Here is a 26,767-nt window from a genome sequence, read left to right as displayed (position 1 = left end):
TTTCCAAATCCCCATCCTAGTTGGATTATAACCATAGCAGTTCCTATTAAATGTGCAGGAAAATCATATTTCCTAGCCTTATTTATATTTTGGTCACTTGAATTGTAGACAAAGTAGTGTAGACAAAGTAGTGTGGGCAGATGTGATACAAGCCAATTTCAGGACTTACCATTAAAGGCATTCTATGAGCTCCTTTAGCCTTCTCTTCTCCCACAACAACCTTGAGAACCTTGTGATGGTGGCATCACAAGATAGAAGGAGCTTTAATCTCTAAGCCAAACTCTGTATGAGTGAAACACCAAAAATTATTTGGGTGTTATAAGTGCAAGATAGTCTCTCCTATCCTGGTGCACAACTTAAAGAGGTTGCCAGCCTACTTCCCTCAATGCTGACTAAAGGAGTTCCTTGTTGCAATAACAACAAATGTCAACAGTGATTCTGTGGTGCCTGAGACTCAATAACCTCCAGCTCACCCCACTTCCACTTGTGAAAATACACACACACATACACACACACAAACACACACACCACACACTTCATGTTTTAGACCTTGGATGTGTCTCTGTTCTGCTGCACCACCATTTCCAAACCCCAGATATGAGGAGAGATAGTATACAATGATTCTGTATAGGTTAAATAATTAACTACACTTAAAAAAATTCGAATTATTGAATACATGAATAGACTATACAGTGTTAATTGATCACCTCTTTGGGGGAAATGCACCATTTCATTTGAACAGCAAGCAGTCTCTAAGAAGCAGGAAAAGGCAAGAAATAGATTCTCCCTAAGAGATGCTAAAAATCCCCAGCCCTACTGCCATTTTCATTTTAGCCCAGTGAAAATTATTTCACATTACTGACCTCCAGAACCATAAGATAATAAATTTGTGTTGTTTTAAGCCACCCAATTAGTGATTTTTTACAGCTGTTACAGCAGCAGTAGGAAACTAATACATATGCCTTATGAGTTCCCTAGCTCTCACGGCACCTCATATATTCAGAGACATTTTCAGCTTCTTACAAAACAAATTCAAAAGAGGCAGCATCACAGTCAAGAATTAACTGGACACTGAATTCTTAATAATCAGGAAGCTGCCAAAAATCTTATCTCCAAACTCCCAAGGAGTATTTCTCACACTACCCAGAAAGGAGTCCTAAGCCAGCATGTTAGCTGAAAGGTAAAACACTTTCCTTTTTTTTTTGAAATAGGATCTCACTCCACTGCCCAGGCTGGTGTGCAGTAGTGCAACCATGGCTCACTGCAGTCTTGAACTCTCAGGCTCAAGCAATCCTCCCATCTCAGCCTCCTGAGTTACTGGGACTAAAGGCATGCATGCACCACCACACCCAGTGATATGGTTTTGCTGTGTCCCCACCCAAAAGTCATCTTGAATTGTAGCTCCGATAATTCCCTCATGTTGTGGGAGGGACCCAGTGGGAGAAAATCGAATCGTGGGGGCGGTTTCCCCCATACTGTTCTCATGGTAGTGAATAAGTCTCATGAGATCTGATGGTTCTATAAGGGGGAACCCCTATTGCTTGGCTCTCACTGTCTTCTGTCTGCTGCCTTGTGAGACATGCCTTTCATCTTCCACCATGATTGTGAGGTCTCTCCATCCACGTAGAACTGTGAGTCCACCACATGGAACTGTGAATCCATTAAACCTCTTTCTTTTGTAAATTGCCCAGTCTTGGGTGTGCCTTTATCAGCAGCATGAAAGCAGACTAATACAGCAAATTACTACCAGCAGAGTGGGGTGCTGCTGTGGATACCCAAAAATGTGGAATCAACTTTGGAACTGGGTAATAGTCAGGGATTGGAACAGTTTGCAGGGGTCAGAAGAAGACAGGAAAATGTGGGAAAGTTTAGAGCTTCCTAGAGACTTGTTGAATGGCTTTGCCCAAAATGCTGACAGCAATACGGACAATAAAGTCCAGGCTTAGGTGGTCTCAGATGGAAATGAGAAACTTGTTGGGAACTGGAGTAAAGGTGACTCTTGTTATGTTTTAGCAAGAGGCTAGAGGCATTTTGCCACTCCCTAGAGATTTGTGGAACTTTGAACTTGAGAGAGATGATTTAGGGTGTCTGGCGGAAGAAATTTCTCAACAGCAAAGCATTCAAGAGGTGACTTGGGTGCTGTTAAAGGCATTCAGTTTTTATAAGGGAAGCAGAGCATAAAAGTTCAGACAATTTGCCGCCTGACCACATGATAGAAAAGAAAATCCCATTTTCTGAGGAGAAATTCAAGCCGACTGCATAAATTTGCATAAGTAATGAGGAGCCAAATATTAATCCCCAAGACAATGGGGAAAATGTCTCCAGGGTATGTCAGAGGTCTTCACAGCAGCTGCTCCCACTGCAGACCCAGAGGCCTATGAGGAAAAAGTGGGTCAGCCACAGGGTTCCTGTGCTGTGTGCAGCCTAGGGACTTGGTGCCCTGTGTCCCAGTTGCTCCAGCCATGGCTGAAAGGGGCCAACATAGAGCTCAGGCCATGGCTTCAGAGGGTGCAAGCCTCAAACCTTGGCAGCTTCCACGTGGTGTTGAGCCTGCAAGTGCATAGAAGTCAAGTATTGGGGTTTGGGAACCTCTGCCTAGATTTCAGAGGATGTACGGAAATGCCTGGATGTCCAGGCAGAAGTTTGCGGCAGGGTGGGGCCCTCATGGAGAACCTCTGCTAGGGCAGTGCAGAAGGGAAATGTGGGGTCAGAGCCCCCACACAAAGTTCCTACTGGGGCACCACCTTGTGGAGCTGTGAGAAAAGGGCCACCATCTTCTAGACCCTAAAATGGTGTAAGTACTGACAGCTTGCACCATGTGCCTGGAAAAGCTGCAGACACTCAATGCCAGCCTGTGAAAGCAGCTGGGAGGGAGGCTGTACCCTGCAAGAACACAAGGGCAGAGCTGCCCAAGACCATGGGAACCCACCTCTTGCATCAGCGTGACCTGGATGTGAGACATGGAGTCAAAGGAGATCATTCTGGAACTTTAATATTTGACTGCCCCACTGGATTTTGGGCTTGCATGGGGCCTGTAGCTCCTTTGTTTTGGCCAATTTCTCCCCTTTGGAATAGCTGTATTTGCCCAATGCCTATACCCCCATTATATCTAGAAAATAACTAATTTGCTTTCGATTTTACATGCTCATAGGCAGAAGGGACTTTCCTTGTAACAGTTAAGGCTTTGGACTGTGGACATTTGAGTTAATGATGAAATGAGTTAAGGCTTTGGGGGACTGTTGAGAAGGCATGCTTGGTTTTGAAATGTGAGAACATGAGATTTGGGAGGGGCCGGGGTGGAAGATATGGTTTGGATGTGTCCCCACCCAAATGTCATCTTGGATTATAACTCCCATAATTCCCTCATGTTGTAGGAGGGACTCAATGGGAGATAATTGAATCATGGGGGTGGTTTCCCCCATACTGTTCCAGTTGTAGTGAATAAGTCTCACAAGATCTGATGGTTCTATAAGGGGAAATCCCTTTCGCTTGGCTCTCACTGTCTTCCCTTGTCTGCCACCATGTGAGATGTGCCTTTCACCTTCCACCACGATTGTGAGGCCTCTCCATCCTCATGGAACTGTGAGTTCACTAAACCTCTTTCTTTTGTAAATTGCCTGGTCATGGGTATGTCTTTATCAGCAGCATGAAAGTGGACTAATACACCCAACTACTTTTTAAATTTTTGGTAAAGATGGGGTCTCGCTATGTTGCCCAGACTGGTCTCAAACTGCTGGGTTCAAGCAATCCTCCCACCTCAGCCTCGCAAAGTGCCGGGATTACAGACATGAGCCACCACACCTGCCTGGTAAAACACTTTCTAAACAGAGTTCTCTTTCACTCAGTCACTTCCTATAACCAGTTCAGAGATGATTCATGTAGAATCATAAAATAAATATTTAGATACAGGTGCTGCCATTTATTAACACTGTAACCTTTGAGAAGTCACTTATTTTTCCTGCTTTAGGGAACTGAGGAGATAAATGGTCATCAAAATGCTAGATTTCACAACCTAGTAAAATCTCCAAAATAAAACTGTTGCCAAGTTTGTATTTCATAAAGGAAGGACTTTAAAAAGAAGGAGCAGTTACCATCTGTAAAAACCAGCCTCTCCTAAATTAAAGAAGATTTTAGCAGTACATAATTTCAAAGACAGCCCTTTAAATTTAATAAATTTAACTTTGTAAAAAACACCCAGGAGGGGCTGGGCAGGGCGGCTCATGCCTGTAATCCCAGCACTCTGGGGGACCAAGGTGGGCAGATCTCCTGAGGTCAGGAGTTCAAGAACAGCCTGGCCATGGTGAAACCCCATCTCTACTAAAAATACAAAAAATTAGCCGGGCGTGGTGGTACATGCCTGTAATCCCAGCTACTTGGCAGGCTGAGGCAGGAAAATCGCTTGAACCCAGGAGACAGAGGTTGCAGTGAGCCGAGATCACGCCATTGCACTCCAGCCTGGGCAATGAGAGTGACACTCCATCTCAAAACAAACAAACAAACAAAAAATCCAGGAGGATCCTGAAAAATATTGTGGTAGAGGCAGTATAGTTTTTGAAACTCCTCATACGTCTATACAGAGCAACCAGGATAGGAGACCCAAACCCATAAACAAAATATTATATTTTTAAATATTAAATATTAATATCTACCACAAAACTAAGTAAACACCAGGCCAGGCACGGTGGCTCATGCCTGTAATCCCAGTACTTTGGGGAGGCCGAGGTGGGTGGATCTCTCAAGGTCAGGAGTTCAAGACCAGCCCGGCCAACATGGTAAAACCCCAGGTCTACAAAAAATAGAAAAACCAGCCAGGTGTGGTGGCGCATGCTTGTAATCCCAGCTACTTGGGAGACTGAGGCAGGAGAATCACTTGAACCCAGGAGGTGGAGTTTGCGGTAAGCTGAGATCACATTACTGCACTCCAGCCTGGGCAACAGAGCGAGACTCTGTCTCAAAGGGAAAAAAAAGTAAGTGTGGCCCTCTCTGTCTCACTTTCACCCTTGCTTGCCTTTCCACCTTCTACCTTCCACCATAGATGAAGACCCTCTCTTTATAAATTACCCAGCCTGTGGTATTTGTTATAGTAGCACAGTACCAAGGAGTAGGGCTGTTGCTATATAACAAATATCTGAATATCTGAACGTAGTTTTGGAACTAGGTAATGGGTAGAGGCTGGAAATATTTGGAGGAACAGGCTAGAAAAAGCTTAGATTGACATAAATGGAAAGCTCAGGACAATTCTGTTAAGGGCTCAGAAGATGAGCTGTAGGCCAAGTTTGAAACTTCTTACAAATAACTTAAGAGATCATGATTAGAATCTTGGTAGAAATATGGACAGTAAAGGCTATTCTGATGAGGTCTCAGATAGAAATGAAGAACAAGGCATTGGAAACTTGAGTAAAGGCAATCCTTGTTATAAAGTTGCAAAGAACTTGGTTTAATTATGTCCATGCCCAAAAGGCTTTATGGAAGGCAGAATTTAAGCTCAATGCACTAAGATATCTGGCAGAAGAAATTTCTAAGCAAAATACTGAAGGAGCTGCATGGTTACTTTCAACCAATCTGGGCAACATAGAGAGCTATAACCTCTATAATAAGTTAAAAAAAAAAAAAAAGCCAGGCGTGTTGATGCATGCCTGTAGTCCCAGCTACTCAGGAGGCTGAGGTGGGAGGATCACTTGAGCCCAGGAGGTCCAGGCTGCAGTGAGTTGTGATTGTGCCACCGCACTCCAGCCACCTGGGAGACAGAGCGAGACCCAATCTCAAAAAAAAAAAAAAAAGTAATGTTTTCTCTGTTAGGTTTTGGACTTAATTGGGACCAGTTATCCCTTTCTTCTTATCTATTTCTCTGTTTTGTAACAGTAATGTCTCTCCTATACCTTTGCCACTTGTATTTAAAAAGCATATAGCTTGTTAATTTCACAGACTCACAGTGGGAGAGGAATCTGCCTTGGGATGATAGCACCTTGAGTTTCAACTGTATCTGATTTGTTTGTTTATTTATTTACTTATTTTTATATTTGATTTCAATAAGACTCTGGAGTTTGGACTTTTGAGTTTATGCTGGAACAACTTTTGGGGCTGCTGTTTATGAGAAGAACATGAGTTTTGTGGAATGAGGAGCAAAATGCCGTGGTTTGAATGTCCCCTCCAAAACTCATATTCAAATTTAACTGCCATGTGATATGGTTTGGTTCTGTATCACCACCCAAATCTTACGTGGAACTGTAATCCTCAGTGTTGGAGGAGGGTCCTTGTGGAAGGTAATTAGTTCATGGAAGCAGACTTCCCATTTGCTGTTCTCATGAGAGTTCTCACGAGATCTGGTTGTTTTAAAGTGTATAGCACTTCACCCTTTCCTCTCTCTCTCTCTTGCTCCACAATGTGAAGATGTGCCTGCTTCCCCTTCATCTTCTACCATGACTGTTGGTTTCCTGAAGTCTCCCCAGCCATGCTTCCTGTACAGCCTTTGGAAATGTGAGTCAATTAAACCTCTTTTCTTCATAAATTATCCAGTCTCAGGTACCTCTTTATAGCAATGTGAGAAGGGACTAACACACCACGTGACAGTATTAACAGGTGGGACTGTTAAAAGGTGATTAGGTCATGAGGGTTCCACCCTCATGAATGGATTAATAACATTATCACAAGAGTAGTTTTGTTCAATGGGCCTGCTCTTGTTCTCATCTTTCCACCTGTTGCCATGAGATGACAAGCACAAAGGCCCTTGCCAGATGCCAGCACTATGCTCTTGGACTTTCCAGTCTCCAGAACCATAAGTCAAATAAGTTTCTGTTCATGATCAGAACAGAAACTGTTCTGATCATGTACCCAATCTCTGAGATTCTCTTATAGCAACACAAGATGAACTAAGGCAGGTACATTTACATGTAGAACCTGAGCTTCCAGAACCAACCTGTTAGTAATCATGAGACAAAATATTTTCAAATGAGATTTTAATTCTTAAAAAAAAAAAAATTAACAAACAAAGCATAGGCATCTAAATATGTGTCGGTACGGCTTAGGCAACACAGCAAGACCCCATCTCTATGAAAAAACTTTTTTAAAACAATTAGCTGGGCGTGGTGGTGCACACCTGTATTCCTAGCTACTGAGGAGGCTGAGGTGGGAGGATTGCTTCAGACAAGGAGTTCGAGGCTGCAGTAAGCTATGATCATGCCACTGCACTCCAGCCCGGGGGACAGAGGGAGACTCTCTATTAATAAGCAAATGAACAAATAGAGACATGTAGGTAGATTTTAATTTAAAATAAGATGAAAATTAATTACCTGCATGAAATAAAGACAATAGAAATTAAGATGCTGAAATCCTAAAACCAGTTTCTTACTTGTAAAGAATCAAAAGGAAATTGTGACAGTGCATTTTTGTACATGAACTTTCTAAGCTGCAGTTCACTTACCCAAATGAATTAGAATAATCTAGCCCACTGTGCCAGCTCATGCCACTGAATAAAATGTTCTACTTTGGGATATCATAAGCTATAACACACAATATCTGCACTCCCATGCTGGCAATAAGCTGTTTGACATAAATTAAGGAAGTGGCTTCAATTTACATTAAACTTAAAAGATAATAAAAGTATTAAAGTACTAATTACTTTCAAGACATGCTGCTTAAAGAAGAAGTTTGTCATACTTCAAAAAATAATTCATTAAAAAGAAGGAATTTCGATGTTTAAATTTTTTTTTAGATTATATGTACATGTTTGAGACAATGCAAAACAGCATTTCAGCATTCAAATTCAAAAAAATATCCACAGGAAATTACCTTTCAGATTCCCTCCAAGAATGTAACGTAATAATACAAAAGTTTTTCTAATTATGTGACGAACACTTATATCCTCATACCTTAAAATAAAATTAAAGGATCTTAGGTCACATTTGATAAAATGATACATTCTAAAATCAAAATGTTATTTAAAATAACAAAAGGCACACAAAGTAAAAACATTCCAAAAACTACCCTTTCCTAACGATGTCTTATTTAGGATAATAGAGCACAATGAAAAAAGCATGCAAATACTAATCAAAAGAAAGCAGGGGTGGCTATATTCATATCAGACAATATAAAACAAAGATATTACTCAAACTAAATAAGTACGTTAAAAGTTTCAACTTACTAGCTAAACATAAGCAATCCTAAATATGTAAGCATTTAACAAAACAGCATCAAAGTACCTGAGGTAAAAACTGGTGAAAAGAGAAAGACAAATCCGTAATTATAGTTGGAAATTTCATCACACCTCTCTCAGTCATCAGAATACATGCTCAGAAAATCAGTAGGGATACAGAAGACTTAATACCTCAGTGACAGAGATCCTTGCCATAGTCAGATGCAGTGATTCACACCTGTAATTCCATCACTTTGGGAGGCCAAGGCAGGGGGACTGTTTGAGCCCAGGAGTTCGAGACCAGTCTGGGCAATAGAGTGAGACCTCGTTCCTACAAAACATTAAAAAAATTTTAGGCAGGCATGGTGGCACACGCCTGTGGTCCCAGCTACTCTGTAGGCTGAGGTGGGAGGATCACTTGATCCCAGGTTGAGGCTGCAGTGAACAGTGATCACACCAGTATACTGTACTCTAGCCTGTGTGACAGAGCAAAATCCTGTCTCAAAAACATAAAAAATAAATAAAAAGGATCTTGCCTTGACCAAACTTTAATGAGGCTCCTTTGAACCCTTTACTATACTAGCCCTCAACCTTTTGGGTTTCTGTGTCTTCTCTGCATCATCCAGTTTTAGCAAGAATTCTGCTAAGTCAGTTTACTGAGAATCCTCCATCTTTGATCACTGTAGCCTGACTTCAGCAAGAATCCTGTCAAGTTGGTTTAACCACAATCTTCTCTAACCCTGATGATTCCTGTTAGTAACTTTCCATCCACTGACCCCCTCCCTGCTCCTTAGCTGTAAAGTCCCATTTGCCTATGCTCATGGGAACCCAACCCACTTCTATATTGAGGTTTCTTTTCCCCTATTGCATTAGTTCCTAAGTAACATCTGCTTTTACCACCTTTACTATTAATATTACCCAGCTCTGGTTTTCTTCTTTCTTTTTTTTTTTTTTTTTTTTTTGAAATAGGGTCTCACTCTGTTGCCCAGGCTGGAGTGCAGTGGTGCAATTATGGCTCACTGCAGCCTCAAATTCCTGGACTCAACCAATACTCCCACCTCAGCCTCCTGACTAGCTGGGACTACCACACCAGGCTGATTTTTCTATTTTTTTATAGAGACGGAGTCTCTTCATGTTGCCTATGCTGGTCTTGAATTCCTGGGCTCAAGTGATCTGCCTAACTCAGCCTCTCAAAAGTGCTAAGATTCTGGGTGTGAGCCATCACACACAGCCTCTGTTTTTCTTAAACATCAATCCATTTGACTTAACATTTATTTAAAAACCCCATCCAACAATGGCAGAATACACAATATTTTCAAGTGCACATGATGCATTTACCAAAATAGACCCTATTCTGGGCCATCAAACAGACCTCAACACACTTATAAGAGATAAAATCGGCCAGGCGCAGTGGCTCACGTCTGTGATCCCAGCACTTTGGGAGGCCAAGACAGGAAGATCACTTGAGGTCAGGAGTTCCAGATCAGCCTGGCCAACATGGTGAAACCCCACCTCTATTAAAAAAAAAAAAATACAAAAATGAGCCAGGCATTTTGGTGCACACTTGTAATCCCAGCTACTCGGGAGGCTGAGACATGAGAATTGCTTGAATCTGGGAGGTGGAGGCTGAAGTGAGCTGAGATTGTGCCACTGCACTCCAGCCTGGGCAACAGAGTGAGACTTTGTTTCAAAAAATAATAATAATAATTTTAAAAAGATGAAATCATGAAAATTATGTTATCTTACCACAATAACTAAAAATAGAAAAGAAATAAACTAGAAATCAGTAACAGAAAGATAAGCTGAAAAATCCTTAAACAATCCCAAATAACCCATCGTTCTAAAAAGGAAGCTAAAAGGGAAACTTCTGAACGAGATAAAAACAGAAACACAACATTTGGAACTAGATAATTTTTTTAAATGTGAGATGTAGCTAGATCAATGCTTAAAAGTAAATCCATAGTACTAAGAGCATATTTTTCAAAAGAAGGAAGGCCTCTAACTAGGACTTACAGTACTATGTTGAATAACAGTGGTGAAAGTGGGCATCCTTATCATGTTCCAGATTTCAGAGGAAAGAATTTCAGTTTTTCCCCATTCAGTATGATACTAACTGTGGGTCAGTCATATCTGGCTTTTATTATGTTGAGGTATGTTCCTTCTATATCCAGCTTTGTGAGGGTTTTTACCAAGAAGGGAAGCTGAATTTTATCAAATCTTTTCAGCATCAATTGAAATGATTGTATGGTTTTTATCCTTCGTTCTGCTCATATGATGTACACATTGATTGATTTGCGTATGTTGAGCCATCACTGTATCCCAGGGAAAATCCCACTTGGTCATAATGAATGATCTTTCAAATGGATTGCTGAATTCGGTTTTAGTATTTTGTTGAGAATGTTTGCATCAATATCCATCAGAGAGATTGGACTGTGGCTTTCTTTTTTTGATGTGTCTTTGTCTGGTTTTGGTATCAGGGTAATTACGACCTCAGAGAATGTTCGGAATATTCCCTCCTCCTCTATTTTTCAGAATAATTTGAGTGGGATTGGTATTAAGTTTATCTTCAAATGTTTGTTAGAATTCAGCAGTAAAGCCATCAGGTCTTGGGCTTTTCATCACTGGGAGACTTTTTATTATGGCTTCAATCTCATTACTTATTACTAGCCTGTTCAGGTTTTGAATTTCTTCCTGGTTCAAACATTGTAGGTTGTAGGTATCTCAAAATTTGCCCATTTCTCTTACATTTTCCAATTTATTGGTATATGGTTGCTCATTAATGATCCTTAGAATTTCTGCAGTATCAGTTGTAATGTCTCATTTTCATTTCTGATTTGGATCCTCTCTTTTTTCTTAGTCTGACTAAAGTTTTGTCAACTTTGTTTAACTTTTCAAAAAGCCATATTGTTTTATTGATCGTTTGTATTTTTTATTAAAATTTCATTTATTTCTATTCAGATCGTTATTCTTTTCCTCTAGTAATGTTGGATTTGGTTTGCTCTTGCTTTCACAGTTCTTTAAAAGCAATGTTAGATTGTTCATTTGAAGTATTTCCTCTTTTTTAATGTAGGCACCTATAGTTATAAAAGTCCCTCTTAGTACTGCTTTGGCTGTATCCCATAGGTTTTGTTATGTTGTGTTTCCATTATCATTTGTTTCAAGAAATTTTTCAATTTTCTTCTTCATTTCTTCATTGACCCGCTGGTCATTCAGGAGTAAACTATTTAATTTCCAAGTATTTGTCCAGTTTCCAAAATTCATCTTGTTATTAATTTCTAGTTCTATTACATTGTGGTCAGAAAGGATGCTTAATATTATTTCAATTTCTCTGAATGTCTGAAGACTTGTTTTGTGAACTAACATATGGTCTATCCATGAGAATGATGCATGTGCTGAGGAAAAGAATGTGTATTCTGTAACTCTTCACTTAAATGTTCTGTAACTATCTATTAGGTCAATTTGGTCTATAATGCAAACGAAGTTTGATGTTTCCAAGTTGATTTTCTGTCTGGAAAATATGTTCAATACTGAAAGTGGGATGTTGAAGTCTCCAGCTATTACTGTATTGAAGCCTATCTCTCTCTCTTTATCTCTAATATTTGCTGTATATATCTGAGTGCTCCAGTGTTGGGTGCATATATATTTTAAATTGTTATATCCTCTTGCTGAATTGACCCCTTTTTCATTATATAGTGACATTGTCTCTTTTCATAGTTTTTGTCTTGAAATCTATTTTGCCTGGTATAACTAGCTCCTTTCTGGTTTCTGTTGGTATAGAATAGCTCTTTCCATCCCTTTCTTTTCTTTCTTTCTTTTTTTTTTTTTTTTTTTTTTTGAGATGGAGGTTTGCTCTGTCACCCAGGCTGGAGTGCAATGGCATGATCTTGGCTTACTGAAACCTCTGCCTGCCAGTTCAAGTGATTCTTCTGCCTCAGCCTCCTGGGTAGCTGGGGTTGCAGGTGCCTGCCACCATGCCTGGCTAATTTTTGTATTTTTATTAGAGACAGGGTTTCACCACATTGGCCAGGCTGCTCTCGAACTTCTGACCTCAGGTGATCTGCCTGCCTTAGCCTCCCAACATGCTTGGATTACAGGCGTGAGCCATCACATCTGGCCGATCCCTTTATTTTCTGTCTGTGTGTCTTCATAGGTGAAGTGTGTTTCTTGTAGGCAACAGATTAACGGGTCTTGTTTTTTCATCAATTCAGCCACGCTATGTCTTTTGACTGGAGAGTTTAGTCCATTTATATTCAACATTGTTATTGATGAGTAAAAACTTACTCCACCTACTTTATTTGTTCTCTGGTTGTTTTACAATATTCTCTTCCTTCTTTATTTCCATCCTGTCTTCCTCTAGTGAAAGTGATTTTCATTGGTGATGTCATCTAGTTTCTTGCTTTTTATTTTTTTGTGTATCCATTTTATGTTTTTGGGTTTGAGGTTACCATGAGCTGTAGCGACCAGCCCCACAGGGTCGGTGGGTTTTTCTCCCCGTGTGCGGAGACAAAAGATCATAGAAAAAAAGACACAAGACAAAGAGATAAAAGAAAAGACAGCTGGGCCCAGGAGACCACTACCACCAAGACACAGAGACCAGTAGTGGCTCCAAATCCCAGGCTGCGCTGTTATTTATTGGATACAAGACAAGGGGGCGGGGTAAGGAGTGTGAGCCATCTCCAATGATAGGTAAGGTCACATTGGTCACGTGTCCATTGGACAGGGGGCCCTTCCCTGTTGGGCAGCCAAGGCGGACAGAGAGAGAGAGAGAAGACAGCTTACGCCATTATTTCTGCATATCAGAGACTTTTAGCACTTTCACTAATTTTGCTACTGCTATCTAGAAGGCAGAGCCAGGTGTACAGGATGGAACATGAAAGCAGACCAGGAGCGTGACCACTGAAGCACAGCATCACAGGGAGATGGTTAGGCTGCCAGATAACTGCGGGTGGGCCTGACTGATGTCAGCCCCTCCACAAGAGGTGGTGGAGTAGTCTTCTCTAAACTCCCCCGGGGAAAGGGAGACTCCCTTTCCCGGTCTGCTAAGTAGCGGGTGTTTTTCCTTGGCACTGATGCTACCGCTAGACCACAGTCCGCTTGGCAATGGGTGTCTTTCCAGACATTGGCATTACTGCTAGACCAAGGAGGCCTCTAGTAGCCCTGTCCAGGCGTGACAGAGGGCTCACACTATTATCTTCTGGTCACTTCTCACTATGTCCCTTCAGCTCTTATCTCTGTATGGCCTGGCTTTTCCCAGGTTATAACTGTAGAGCAAGAATTATTATAATATTGGAATAAAGAGTAATTGCTACAAACTAATGATTAATGATAGTCATATATAATCATATCTATGACCTATATCTTGTATAAATGTTCTTATTTTATATTTTTTTCTTTATTATACTGGAACAGCTCGTGTCCTCGGTCTCTTGCCTCAGCACCTGGGTGGCTTGCCGCCCACAATGAGGCTTGCAAATACTACCTATAACCCATTATTTTAATCTGAAAACAACACTATTCTCATTAACAAACAAGCAAAAAGAAAACTAATAAAAACTCTATGCCTTAAGTTCATCTACCTGATTTTTAGCTTTTTGTTGTTTCTATTTACATCTTATTGTACTATGTCTTGAAAAGTTGCTGAAGTTACTACTTTTTTGTTGGTTTATCATTTATTCTTTCTACTGAGAATGAGAGTCGTTTACACACCACAGTTACCGTGCCATAGTATTCTGTGGTTTTCTGTCTACTATTACAAGTGAGTTTTGTACCTTCAGGCAATTATTTACTACTCATTAATATCCTTTTCATTCTAATTAAAGTACTCCCTTTAGCACTTCTAGTAGAACAGGTCTGGCATTAATAAAATGCCTCAGTTTTTGTTTGTCTGGGAAAGCCTTTATTTCTCTTTCATGTTTGAAGGATATTTTTGCCAGATATACTATCCTAGGGTATAATGTTTTTTTGCCCTCCAGCACTTTAAATATGTCATGACACTAACCCCTGACCTGTAAGGTTTCAACTGAAAAGTCTGCTGCCAGCCACAATGAAGCACCATTGTATGTTATTTCTATTCTCTTGCTACTTTTAGGATCCATTCTTTATCACTGACCTTTGGGAGTTTCATTATCAAATGCCTTGAGATAGTCTTCTTTGGGTTAAATCTGCTTGGTGTTCTATAACTTTCTTGTACTTAAATATTGATATCTCTCTTTAGGTTTGGGAATTTCTCCATTATTATCCCTTTGAATAAACTTTCTGCCCCTATCTCTTTCTCCACTTCCTCTTTAAGGCCAATACCTCTTAGATTTGCCCTTTCAGGCTATTTTCTGGATCCTGTAGGCATGCTTGTTTTTTTATTCTTTTTTCTTTTGTCTTTTCTGACTGTGTATTTTCAAATATCCTGTCTTCAAGATCACTAACTTTCTCCTACTTGACAACTTCTGCTATTAAACGACTTAGATGTATTCTTCAGTATGTCAATTGCATTTTCAGCTCTAGAATTTCTGCTTGACTCTCCTTAATTATTTCCATATCTTTGTTAAATGTATCTGACAGAATTCAAATTCCTTCACTGTGTTATCTTGAATTTCTTTGAGTGGCCTCAACACAGCTATTTTGAATTCTCTGTCTGAAAGGTCTCATATCTCTGTTTCTCCAGGATTGGTCTCTGCTTCCTTATTTAGTTCATTTGATGAGGTCATGTCTTCCTGAATAGTGTAAATGTATATTTTCTTTGGTATCTGGGCATTGAAGAGTTAGGTATTTATTGTAGTCTTCACTGTCTGGGTTTATTGTAGCTGTCCTTCTTGGGAAGGCTTTCCAGATATTTGAAAGGACTCAGGTGTGACCTAAGCTATATCTGCTTTAGAGGGAACCCCAAGACTAGTAATGCTGTGGTTCTTGCAGACTCACATAGGTACAACCTTGATAATCTTGGACAAGATCTGGAAGAATTCTCTGAAATACCAGGCAGAGATTCTTATTCTCTTCCCTTACTTTCTCCCAAACACACAGAATCTCTCTCTCTGTTCTATGACATGTAAATCTGGGGGTAAAGTGACATAAGTATCCCTGTGGCCACCACCACTATGACTATGTAGGGTCTGACCTGAACCCAGCACAGCATTAGCTCTCGCCCAAAGCCTGCTGTAGTAACTCCCTGGCTACAGCCTACGTTCGCTCAAGACCCTTGAACTCTACAGTCAGCAGGAGGCAAAGCAAGCCAGGCCTATGTCCTTCCCTTCAGGGTGGTGAGGTCCCCCAGGCCCCAGGTGGGTCCTGAAGTGCCATACAAGAGTCAGGGAGTAGAGTAAAAAACGCGGCAAGTCTACCAGGTGTTCTATTGTACTATGGGTGAGCTGGAACTCAAAGCACAAGACTCAGTCCTTCCCTCCCCTTTCCAAAGGCAGAGGCGCCTTACCCCGTAGCCACTGCCACCCCAGGCCATGAGGAGTACCACCAGACTACTGTCAATCTTCCCTTACAGCCCAAGTTCTCTTAAGTTAGCTTGTCATGAATGCTTTCTGGGTTGTGACTCACCCTTAAGGGAAGTGGTCTCCTCTCTGGCCCAGAGCAGGTCCAGAAATGTCATCCAAGAGTCAAGTTCTGGAATCAGGGACTCCAAGAGCCCACTTAGTGTTCTACCCACCGGTGGCAATGCTGGTATCTAAGGTACAAAACAAAGTCCGTCCTCTTTACTTTTCCAACTACTTTTCTCAGACAGAAAGAGTTTTGCATCATAGCCATCACAGCTGGTAATGTGCTGAGTCTTACCTAAAGCCAGCAAATCTCAGAAGCTCACCCAACACCCTTGATGTAGTACCTGGGTATCACTGCTGATTATGCAGGGCCCAAGGGCTCTTCAGTTAACAAGTGATGAATGCTGCCAGAAATGGGTCCTTTCCTTCAAGGCAGTGAGTTCCCTTCTGGCCCAGGGTGTGTTTACAAATGTCATCTGGGAGCTAGGACATGGAGTGGGGCTCACAACTCTGACTGGTGCCCTATTCTGCTGTGGCTGAGCTGATATCCTCGATGCAAGATAAAGTCCTCCCCACTCGTCCCTCTCCTCAAGCAGAAGGAAAGGGTCTCTTTTGGAACTGGGAGCTACGCAGCCTGGGGTTAGGTGAGGGGTGATGCCAGCACTCCATTGGTTGCCCCAGCTGGTGTCTCAGTATGTCACATGCCCCACAACCACAGTCCACTGTTTCTGGGCCTAGTTTAGCACTAGAACTCTCCTAAGAGTTGCCGTCCTTATGGCCTAGACTACCTTTCAAGTTTATATGGAGACACAGAGTGCTGCAGACCTCAGTGGCAAGGTTTGAAGGCACTCAGATTTGGACCACTGGGATCAGCAATTCCCCTCTGGCTAGGGCTGCTTTAAATGTTCCCTCCGTGGGTGGGCATCAGCTGAGTCTGGTCTGCTTTTCCTTTCTGCCCTAACAGGACAGTACTGAGTTTGATGTTTCACAATTGTTGTGTTTTCTCTCCCCCAGTTCCCAGAGAAACTCTCTGCACTATGCCACCCCTGCTGGGAGTGGGGAAGCAGTGGCAGTGACTTAGGATTGTTTTTCGATCTCTTCAGTACCTCTTTCAGCAATATGAAGTTAAAACCAGGTACAATGTGTGCTCACTTGATTTTTGGCTCTCGTGAAAGTGTTTTTTTTCTGTGTAGATAGTTAACTTGGTGTCCTTGTCTGGGGGGTGGGGGGGTGGGCAGTGGAGCTTTCTATTCCATCATCTTGCTCTGCCTCCTCATCTCCTATGCTTGCTTTCATCTTTATCCTTTGTAACATCTGAAACTGCCTTTGCAAAGATTATGACAGTGAAGGAAATCAAGCACGGCTGACTCCATCTTGCTTCTAGCTTCTCAGGCTGGCTGTACTCACCTTTCCTGGGTGTTGGCCAAGATAATCATGGGAGAAATTTAGTTTATAGTTTAATTTTGAAGCAGGGATGATAATACTACCTGCCTAAAATGAAACCCTACTTATTCAGGTACCAACACCACTTTTGTAAAACTAATGAAAGGCCACAAGGAGACCTAAATTCTGCTACAATGTAGCTGTAGTTAAATGATAACCAGACATTGCCCTCTCACTTGCCTTTCTATAATCCCTTGCTGTTAGTAGTCATGTGGCCAGAGGTCACAAGGTTTGTGACTTTCCCTATTGCTCCTTTAGATGACTCAACCAGTCCTGTGGCCCCCACTGAGAGGCCAACTCAGCACACACATTCTCCATATCCCTATGATTTCATCGCGTGTCAGCAAAACTCATTCTCTAGCCCCCTGCCCACCTAATCTTCAAGCCTTCGAGGAGACTGATTAGAGGAATCCCGCCAGTTCATCTACTTGGCTAGGTCTGCATTGATAAACCTCTCTACTGCAACAGCATAGTCTCAGTGAATTGGCTTTGACTGTGCAGTGAACAGGAAGAACCCAATGGGCGATTAAACATCCTTTATAAATAACCGCTAAATGACTTTCCCTGAGTTCTGTGAGCCGCTCCAGCAATTTAATCAAAACTAAAGAGAAGGTAATGGGAACCCTAACTTGTGACTGGTGTCAAAAGGGATGAGCCATTAAAAAAAAAAGTGGGGCGACAGGGCACTCTTGGGGAGTGGGCACCCAATCTGTGGGTTCTGACACTATCTCCAAGTACACAGTGTCAGAATTGAATTGGGGGATATCCAGTTGGTGTCCACTGCTTGTTGGTGGGGAAAAACTCCCTGACATTTAGTCACAGAAGTCTTCCACTTTGATTAGTGTGCTGTGAGAGAAGAGGGAAACACAGTTTGAGCATTTTTCAAAAACACACACGTACAAGATATTATTAAATTAAAGAGGGAAGCTACAAAATAATAGAGCATATCCATCTGGCAGGGTGCAGTGGCTCACACCAGTAATCAGTACTTTGAGAGTCCAAGGTGGGAGGATCGCTTAAGGAGCAGAGTTTAAGACTAGTCTGGGCAACACAGGGGGACCTCATGTCTACCAAAAAAAAAAAAAAAAGTTAAAAATTAGCCAGGTGTGGTGGCACACTTGTAGTCCCAGCTACTTGGGAGGCTGAGGTGGGAGGATTGCTTGAGCCCAGGAGGTCAAGGCTGCAGTGAGCCATGTTTGCACCACTGTACTCCAGCCTGGGCAACAGAGTGAAACTCTGTCTCAAATAAGCAAATAAACGAAAACCATGTGTATATATTATCTAATTTCTTTTCTTTTCTGTTTTGAGATGGAGTCTTGCTGTCACCCAGGATGGAGTACAGCGACGTGATCTCAGCTCACTGCAACCTCCGCCTCCTGGGTTCAAGCGATTCTCCTGCCTCAGTCTACTGAGTAGCTGGGATTACAGGCGAGCGCTACCATGGCCAGGTAATTTTTGTATTTTTTAGTAGAGACGGGGTTTCACCATGTTGGCCAGGCTGGTCTCAATCTCCTGACCTCAGGTGATCCTCCTGCCTCGGCCTCCCAAAGTGCTGGGATTACATGGGTGAGCCACCATGCCCAGCCTTATATTATATAATTTCTAAAATAACAAAAGGTTAAGAAAAAAGGCAATAATAAAAAATACAAAGGGATGAAATGACACAATTGCCAAATGCTCCAACTGGAAAACAGAGATGTCCCACTGGATTTTTAAAAATCCAAATCTATGCACAGATTAATCAAAAGAAAGCTGACATAGCTATATCAAAATAGAACGAAGTCACAAATAGGAAAAGACACTGGAAACATAACAACTAAATATAACATCAGCTCTGGATTAGTTCCTAGAATAGGAAAAGAACATTTACAGAAAATCTAGTGATATGTAGATAAAGTTTACAGTTTAATAAGTAGTATTATTAATTAAATTATATTTTGTAATTTTATTCAACTTATTCAAATTTATGCAATATTTAGTGAATTACTCAGTGAAACCACAATATTAGTGTTCTGGTTTTGATCACTGCACTATGATTTTGCGTAATGATAACGCCAGAAGTAGAGTGACAAGTCCAGGCACAGTGGCTCATGCCTGTAATCCCACCACTTTGGGAGGTTGAGGTGGGAAGATCACTTGACAACAGGAGTTTGAGACCAGCCTGGCCAACATGGTGAATCCCCATCTCTACTAATACAAAAATTAGCCGGGCATGGTGGAATGCACCTGTAATCCCAGCTACGCAGGAGGCTGAGGCAGGAGAATCACTTGAACCCAGGGGGCAGAGGTTGCAGTGAGCCGAGACTGTGCCACTGCACTGTAGCCTGGGTGACATAGTGAGACCCTGTCTCAAAAAAATTAAAAAACAACAATATTTTGATGGTGGCTACATGGGTGCTCACTTTTTATTCATTCATTAAACTGTCCATGTATGTTTTATATACTTTTCATGTATTACTTGCTATGTTTTCTAAAAGTTAATTGATCTATACTATCTACATTAATTGATCTATGTTTTCTAAAAGTTAATTTCTCTATATTATTTATTTATATTTTCATTTATTTTTTCTGCTTTCCAAAACTTGTTACTCAGCAGTAAAATCCTCAAAACTATGAAGATAGAAAACTGGTATGCTTCAATAGACAATAAAATAATATACAGCATTAAGGATTCCAGTAAAACGATTCTTCTTGTACTCAAGCAGCTTCCAAAACTTATAAAACCAAGCATATTGAAAGTCATTCTCCAAGTACTATTTATACATAATCAAACCATCCTAACACAGAACTGCAAATTCATAACAAGAATAGATTACCTGACTATATGCATCCAAAACAGTATAAAATCTAAATTAAAAATGCTTTCAATGCAGCCAATATCTGAATCAGAGATGCTCATGCCAACAGCCTAAAGCAGATCTAAGGTAAACATGTCTTATTGGTCATCTACTATAAAAAAACACCAAATCAATCCTTCAAAGTTATAATTTCTTTACGTTGCCAGCTTAGAAATAAAACAAACACCTAGCAATTAAATTATAACCAAAAACAAGTATGAGATTTATAGTTAAAACTGTTAATAATTGGTTTTTCAAGATATAAAAATAGCATGCCCTCAGCCTGGCATGGTGGCTCACACCTGTAATCCCAGCACTTTGGGGGGCTGAGGTGGGTAGATCACCTGAGGTCAGGAGTTCAAGACCAGCCTGGCCAATGTGGTAAAACCCCATCTCTACTAAAAATACAAAAATTAGCCACGCATGATGGCACGTGCCTGTAATCCCAGCTACTCGGGAGGCTGAAGCACAAGAATCGCATGAACCTGGGAGGCAGAGGTTGCAGTGAGCCAAGATCGTGCCACTGCACTCCAGCCTGAGCAACAGAGAGAGACTCCATCTCAAAAAATAATAATAATAATAATATCATGTCCTCAAATAAGTTTAAACTGATAAAAACAGATTAAAGCTTTTCTGATATTAATGAATAGTGTAGTTGTCTATTGCTACCTATATTAGTCTGTTTTCACACTGCTGATGAAAACATACCCAAGACTAGGCAATTTACAAAAGAAAGAGGTTTAACAGACTCACAGTTCCACATGGATCGAGAGGCCTCACAATCATCATGGAAGGTAAAAGGCACATTTCACATGGTGGTGGCAGGAGAGAATGAAAGCCAAGCGAAAGGGTTCTATAAAACCATCAGAACTCACCTGGACTTATTCACTACCAGGAGAACAGTATGGGGGAACTGCCCCCATGATTCAAGTATCTCCCACTGGGTCCCTTCCACCACATGAGGGAATTATGGGAGCTACAATTCAAGATGAGATTTGAGTGGGAACACAGCCAAACCATATCATTCCGCACCTGGTTCCTCCCAAATCTCATGTCCTAACATTTCAAAACCAATCATGCCTTCCCAACAATCCCCCAAAGTCTTAACTCATTTCAGCATTAACTCAAAAGTCCACAGCCCTAAGTCTCATCCAAGACAAGGCAAGTCTTTTCCACCTGTGAGCCTGCAAAATCAAAAGCAAGTTAGTTCCTAGATACAATGGGGGTACGGGCATTGGGTAAATACAGCCATTCCAAATGGGAGAAATTGGCCAAAATGAAGGGGCCATAGGCCCAATGCAAGTCCAAAATCCAGCAGGGCAGTCAAATCTTAAGGCCCCAAAATTATCTCCTTTGACTCCATGTCTCACATCCAGGTTACACTGATGCAAGAGGTGGGTTCCTACATCTTGGGCAGCTCTGCCCCTGTGGCTTTGCAGGGTACAGCCTCCCTCCCAGCTGCTTTCACGTGTCAGTGTTGAGTGTCTGAGGCTTTTCCAGGAGCATGGTGCAAGCTGTCAATGGATCTACCATTCTGGGGTCTGGAGGATGGTGGCCCCCTTCTCACAGTTCCACTAGGCAGTGCTCCAGTAGGGACTTTGTGTGGGGGATCCAATCCCACATTTCCCTTATGCACTGCCCTACCAGAAGTTCTCCATGAGGGCCCCATCCCTGTAGCAAACTTCTGCCTGGATATCCAGGCATTTCCATATATCCTCTTAAATCTAGGCGAAGATTTGCAAACCCCAGTTCTTGACTTCGGTGCACTCACAGGCTCAACATCACATGGAAGCTTCCAAGGCTTCGGGCCTGCGCACTCTGAAGCCATGGCCTGAGCTCTACATTGGCCCCTTTCAGCCAAGGCTGGCGTGTCTGGGACACAGGGTACCAAGTCCTTGGACATAGCATGGGGACCCTGAGCTTGGTCCATGAAACCATTTTTTCCTCCTAGGCCTTTGGGCCTATGATGGGAGGGGCTGCCATGAAGACCTCTGACATACCCTGGGGACATTTTCCCCATTGTCTTGGGGATGAACATTTGGCTCCTTGTTACTTAGGCAAATTTCTGCAGCTGGCTTGAATTTCTCCTCAGAAAATGGGTTTTTCTTTTCAATTGCAGGGTCAGGCTGCAAATTTTCTGAACTTTTATGCTCTGCTTCCCTTATAAAACTGAATGTGTTTCAGGCACATGTATGTTTATATGGTACTATTCACAACAGCAAAGACTTGGAATCAACCCAAATGTCCAACAATGATAGACTGGATTAAGACAATGTGGCACATTTACACCATGGAATACTATGCAGCCATAAAAAAGCATGAGATCATGTCCTTTGCAGGGACATGGATGAAGCTGGAAACCATCATTCTGAGCAAACTATCACAAGGACAGAAAACCAAACACTGCAAGTTCTCACTCATAGGTGGGAACTGAACAATGAGATCACTTGGACACAGGGTAGGCAACATCACACACCGGGGCCTGTTGGGGGATGGGGAGCTGGCGGGGGACAGCATTTGGAGAAACACCCAATGTAAATGATGAGTTGATGGATGCAGCAAACCAACATGGCACATGTATATACCTATGTATCAAACCTGCACTTTGTGTACATGTACCCTAGAACTTAAGGTATTCAAAAAAAAAAAACTGAATGTGTTTTAACAGCAGCCATGTCACCTCTTGAAAGCTTTGTTGCTTAAAAATTTCTTCCACTGGCTGGGTGCAGTGGCTTATACCTGTAATCCCTGCACTTTGGGAGGCCGAGGTGGGTGGATCATCTGAGGTCAGGAGTTCCAGACCAGCCTGGCCAACATGATGAAATCCTGTCTCTACTAAAAATACAAAAAATTAGCTGGGCGTGGTAGTGCATGCCTGTAATCCCAGCTACTCAGGAGGCTGAAGCAGGAGAATCACTTGAACCCAGAGGTGGAGGTTGCAGTGAACTGAGATCGTGTCACTGCACCCCAGCCTGGACAATAAAAGCAAAACTCTGTCTCAAAAAAAAAAACAAAAAACTTATTCCATCAGATATCTTAAATCATCTCTCTCAAGTTCAAAGTTCCACAATTCTCTGGGGCAGGAGCAAAATGCCGCCAGTCTCTTTGCTTTTGCTACAGTTCTCAACAAGTTCCTCATTTCTATCTGAGACCACCTCAGCCTAGACTTTATTGTCCATATCACTATCAGCATTTTGGGCAAAGCCATTCAATAAGTCTCCAGGAAGTTCCAAACTTTCCCACATTTTCCTGTCTTCTTCTTCTGAGCCCTCCAAACTATTCCAGCCTCTGCTTGTTACCCAGTTTCAAAGTCACTTCCACATTTTCAGGTATCTTTTCAGCAGCACCCCACTCTACTGTATTAGTCCATTTACTGTGTTAGTCTGTTTACTGTGTTAGTCCGTTTTCACGCTGCTAATAAAGACATACTTGAGACCAGGCAATTTACAAAAGAAAGAGGTTTAATGGGCTCGCAGTTCCACGTGGCTTGGGAGGCCTCACAATCATCGTGAAAGGTGAAAGGCACATCTCACATGGCGGCAGCAAAAAAGAATGAAAGCCAAGCAAAAGGGGTTTCCCCTTATAAAACCATCACATCTCATGGACTTATTCACTACCATGAGAACAGTATGAGAGAAACCACCCCTGTGATTCAATTATCTCCCACTGGATCCCTCCCACAACATGAAGGAATTACGGGAGCTACAATTCCAGATGAGATTTGCGTGGGGACACAGGCAAACTATATCACTACTTAACACATTAAACCCAAATTCAACAGCTTAAAACAATACACATTTGCAATCTCACTACTTAACACATTAAACCCAAATTCAACAGCTTAAAACAATACACATTTGCAATCTCACAGTTGCTAAAAATCAGAAATTGAGTGTTGCTTGGCTAAGTCCTCCAGCCCAGGGTCTCTCAAAAGGCTGGAATCGAAGTGTCAGCCAGGGGTGCAGTCATCTCAATGTTCAACAGGGAGAGGATCTGCTTCCAAACTCTCTCGGTGGTCGTTGGCAGAATTAATATCCCTGAGGGGGCTGGGCACAGTGGCTCACGTCTGTAATCCCAGCACTTTGAGAGGCCAAGGTGGGCGGACCACGTGGTCAGGAGATCAAGACCATCCTGGCTAACATGGTGAAACCCTGTCGCTACTAAAAATATAAAAAATTAGCTGGGCGTGGTGGCATGTGCCTGCAGTCCCAGCTACTTGGGAGGCTGAGGCAGGAGAATTGCTTGAACCCGGGAGGCGGAGGTTGCAGTGAGCCAAGATTGCACCACTGCTTTCCAGGCTGGGCGGCAGAGTGAGACTTCATCTCAAATAAATAAATAAATAAATGCCTGAGGTTTTTTAGACTGAGAACCTCAGTTCCTTACTGGCTGGAGGTCCCCTTCAGTTCCTTGACAGGTGGGCCTTTTCACAGGTCAGTTCACAACATGACAGCTGACTTCCTCAAGGTGAGTGAGCAACAGAGTGCCAGCAAAAAGGGAAGTCATAGATTTTGTAATCTAATCTGAGAAGTGACATCACACCATTTTTGCCATATTCTAGTAGAAGTGAGACTCTAGGTCTAGTTCACCCTCAAGAGGAAGGAACTACACAAGAGTGAATACCAAGGTCATTTTAGAAGGCTCCCTATCACAGGTAGTATAATGGAAAAAGCAACTGGAATAAAAATCAGAAAAAAAATAGGTTTTAGTAACTATGTGACTAAACTGAGAAGGTAGCCTAAATGACCCCTACGGTCTCTTGGCAGTCTTTTGAAAAAGATTACCAGAGATTAGAGATACTTCATCAAAATGCCTCATTTCACAAAAGAAAGCTGAGTTCCAGGAAAAGTTAAAACAAACAGGTAGTGAGCCACACTTATTTTGCTCTTATGCCCAGTGCTCTTTCCACTATAGTAAACTGTTTTTGTAATTAATGCTCTAAAACAGTTCTATCTTCTCTTTATGATAGTCTCAAAATCTAATAAATTCAATAGAGAGAATAATAATACAATGCTGACAAAAGCAGCTACAATTGATTAATCTTGTGCATTATCTCTTTTTCTCTCATCAACCCTAAAGCCATCTCTAGATGGTACGTGAAGTTGCAAGTGAAAGTGAGTCATCTGCCCATCCCCAGTCCCAGGTAGCTGGATGTACTAGTAATAAGATTTGCTGGAAATAAATTATAAAAGCAACAAATAAGCAATAGACAAATACATTCACCTTGAACACACAGTCACCCTAAATATGGTAAACAAGATTAAATGTAACCTAAATAAAGTATCTAAAAACTGCAACCAGAAAAGGCAAGGTTTGTTAGTAATGAAATCCTGGAAAATTGTCCCAGAAGTCAACAACGGCAATGTAGTGCAGGCAATATGCAGGGGAGAAGGTACGGTCAGAAGCTAATGACTACAATTGGACTCACAAATACATCCTTACTAATATGAAAGCATCACCTAAGGATGATGGTACAAATTAAATATTTGTGCCACATAAATTCCCTATTTGCTCCCTTATGAAGTCTGAAGCCCTGGAGGGAGGGGACTCCCTTGTCCGAGAATCCCTTCTACTGGCACATGCCCTTTATTACCCATAATAATTTGTAGTGACTCCAAGCTGATTCAAGGAGTGCCATGAAAAACACTGCATATGAACACAATTGCTTTGTGTGGGACTTATAAAGCAGGAAGGTATTTACATTAGTCATTGTGTGTGTGTTTGTGTGTGTGTGTGTGTGTGTAATGAAATGCAGTATGTACTGGATCCAGAATTTCTATATGAGAAAAGCTTACTTAACTGCAATGAATTGATAGTGGAAGGTGAGGCCCCTCTTAAATCTATCTGCATAACAATCAAGTAAGACTAAAAAAAACAATTATACATATCAAAGAAAGGATCACACTGATGAAATTACCCTCACACCCTTCATTAGTATTAGCATATATCTAAATGTGCACTAAATTCACTTCTATAAATTACTTAAAAACAAGAAATGGGCTGGTGCAGTGGCTAATGCCTGTAATCCTGGCACTTTGGGAGGTCGAGGCAGGAGGACCTGAGGCCAGGGGTTGGATACTAGACCGGACAACAAAGGTAGACTCTGTCTCAACAAAAACAGAAAACAAAATAGCTAGGTGTGATGTTGAGCACCTGCAGTCCTATCTACTTGGGAGGTTGCAGCAGGGAAGACAGCTTGACCCCAGGTCAAGGTTACAGTGAGCTATGATTGCACCACTGTACTCCAGCCTGAGTGACAGAGCAAGATCCTGTTTCTAAAAGCAACAACAAGAACAACAACAAATACCTAGAAAGTGTTAGCTAAAAATGTTAACATGGATGGTGGGCTGAATGGTATTAAAGTAAAATTTTGGGCAATACTGAGCAAAAGGCAGGGGGCCAAGAGTAAAAGATGAACTGGGCAGCCCAAAGAGACATTTAACGAAGAAAGGGCCTCCATCCTGGGAAGAGGTGTCACAGTGGAGCTTCACGGCCCAAGTCAATGGCTATTACGTCCTATATCATGAGTGTACTCAATCACTAGATAAAAATGTCAGAAAACCCAAGATGGAACAGCTCAAAGGACAAAATGCACCTCAAAATATTACAATAAGTATATTATATATTTTTACATATTTTTACTCAAAATATCCAGAACTGTCTAGACCTTCATCCTTTTCTTTCCTAGCCTTTTAAATAATATCAAAGAAAGACTGTCTCTTCTTTGTTTTCTCACTTCTTACCTGTCTTTTGTTCTTCAGATTTACAGGGTGAGAAGAAAGTGGGAGAAGTAAAAACAATTCAGACAAGAATCAAACTGGCCTCTAATTAGTCTTAAGGTAAAACTGGTAAACCAAATAAAGTATGTTTAGAGATCTGAA

At 41.6% G+C, this 26,767-nt stretch overlaps 1 protein-coding gene across 50 annotated transcripts in view; it reads right to left on the bottom strand.

The window, feature by feature from the left end:
• The window catches only part of MIPOL1 (mirror-image polydactyly 1), a 381,371-nt gene that overhangs the window by 350,860 nt on the left and 3,744 nt on the right, over window positions 1–26,767 (bottom strand). For 14 of the 50 annotated variants that reach the window (XM_054665968.2, XM_054665995.2, XM_054665975.2 and 11 more), the window contains exons 2-3: window positions 15,671–15,797; window positions 8,324–8,462 (exon numbers count right to left, since the gene is read on the bottom strand). The exons of 30 other annotated variants lie outside the window; for them this stretch is intronic. The gene's annotated coding sequence lies outside the window, so the exon portion shown is untranslated. Of the gene's footprint in view, window positions 1–169; window positions 283–8,323; window positions 8,463–15,670; window positions 15,798–26,767 lie in introns of all 50 variants that reach the window. 6 more of the 50 variants (XM_054665980.2, XM_054665976.2, XM_063792840.1 and 3 more) reach the window with 2 other exon arrangements.

Source organism: Pan troglodytes, chromosome 15 (genome assembly GCF_028858775.2).
Source record: "Pan troglodytes isolate AG18354 chromosome 15, NHGRI_mPanTro3-v2.0_pri, whole genome shotgun sequence".
Classification (NCBI taxonomy): domain Eukaryota; kingdom Metazoa; phylum Chordata; class Mammalia; order Primates; family Hominidae; genus Pan; species Pan troglodytes.
The sequence above is the reverse complement of the archived record's forward strand: the minus strand, read 5'-3'. Positions and strand labels throughout refer to the sequence as shown.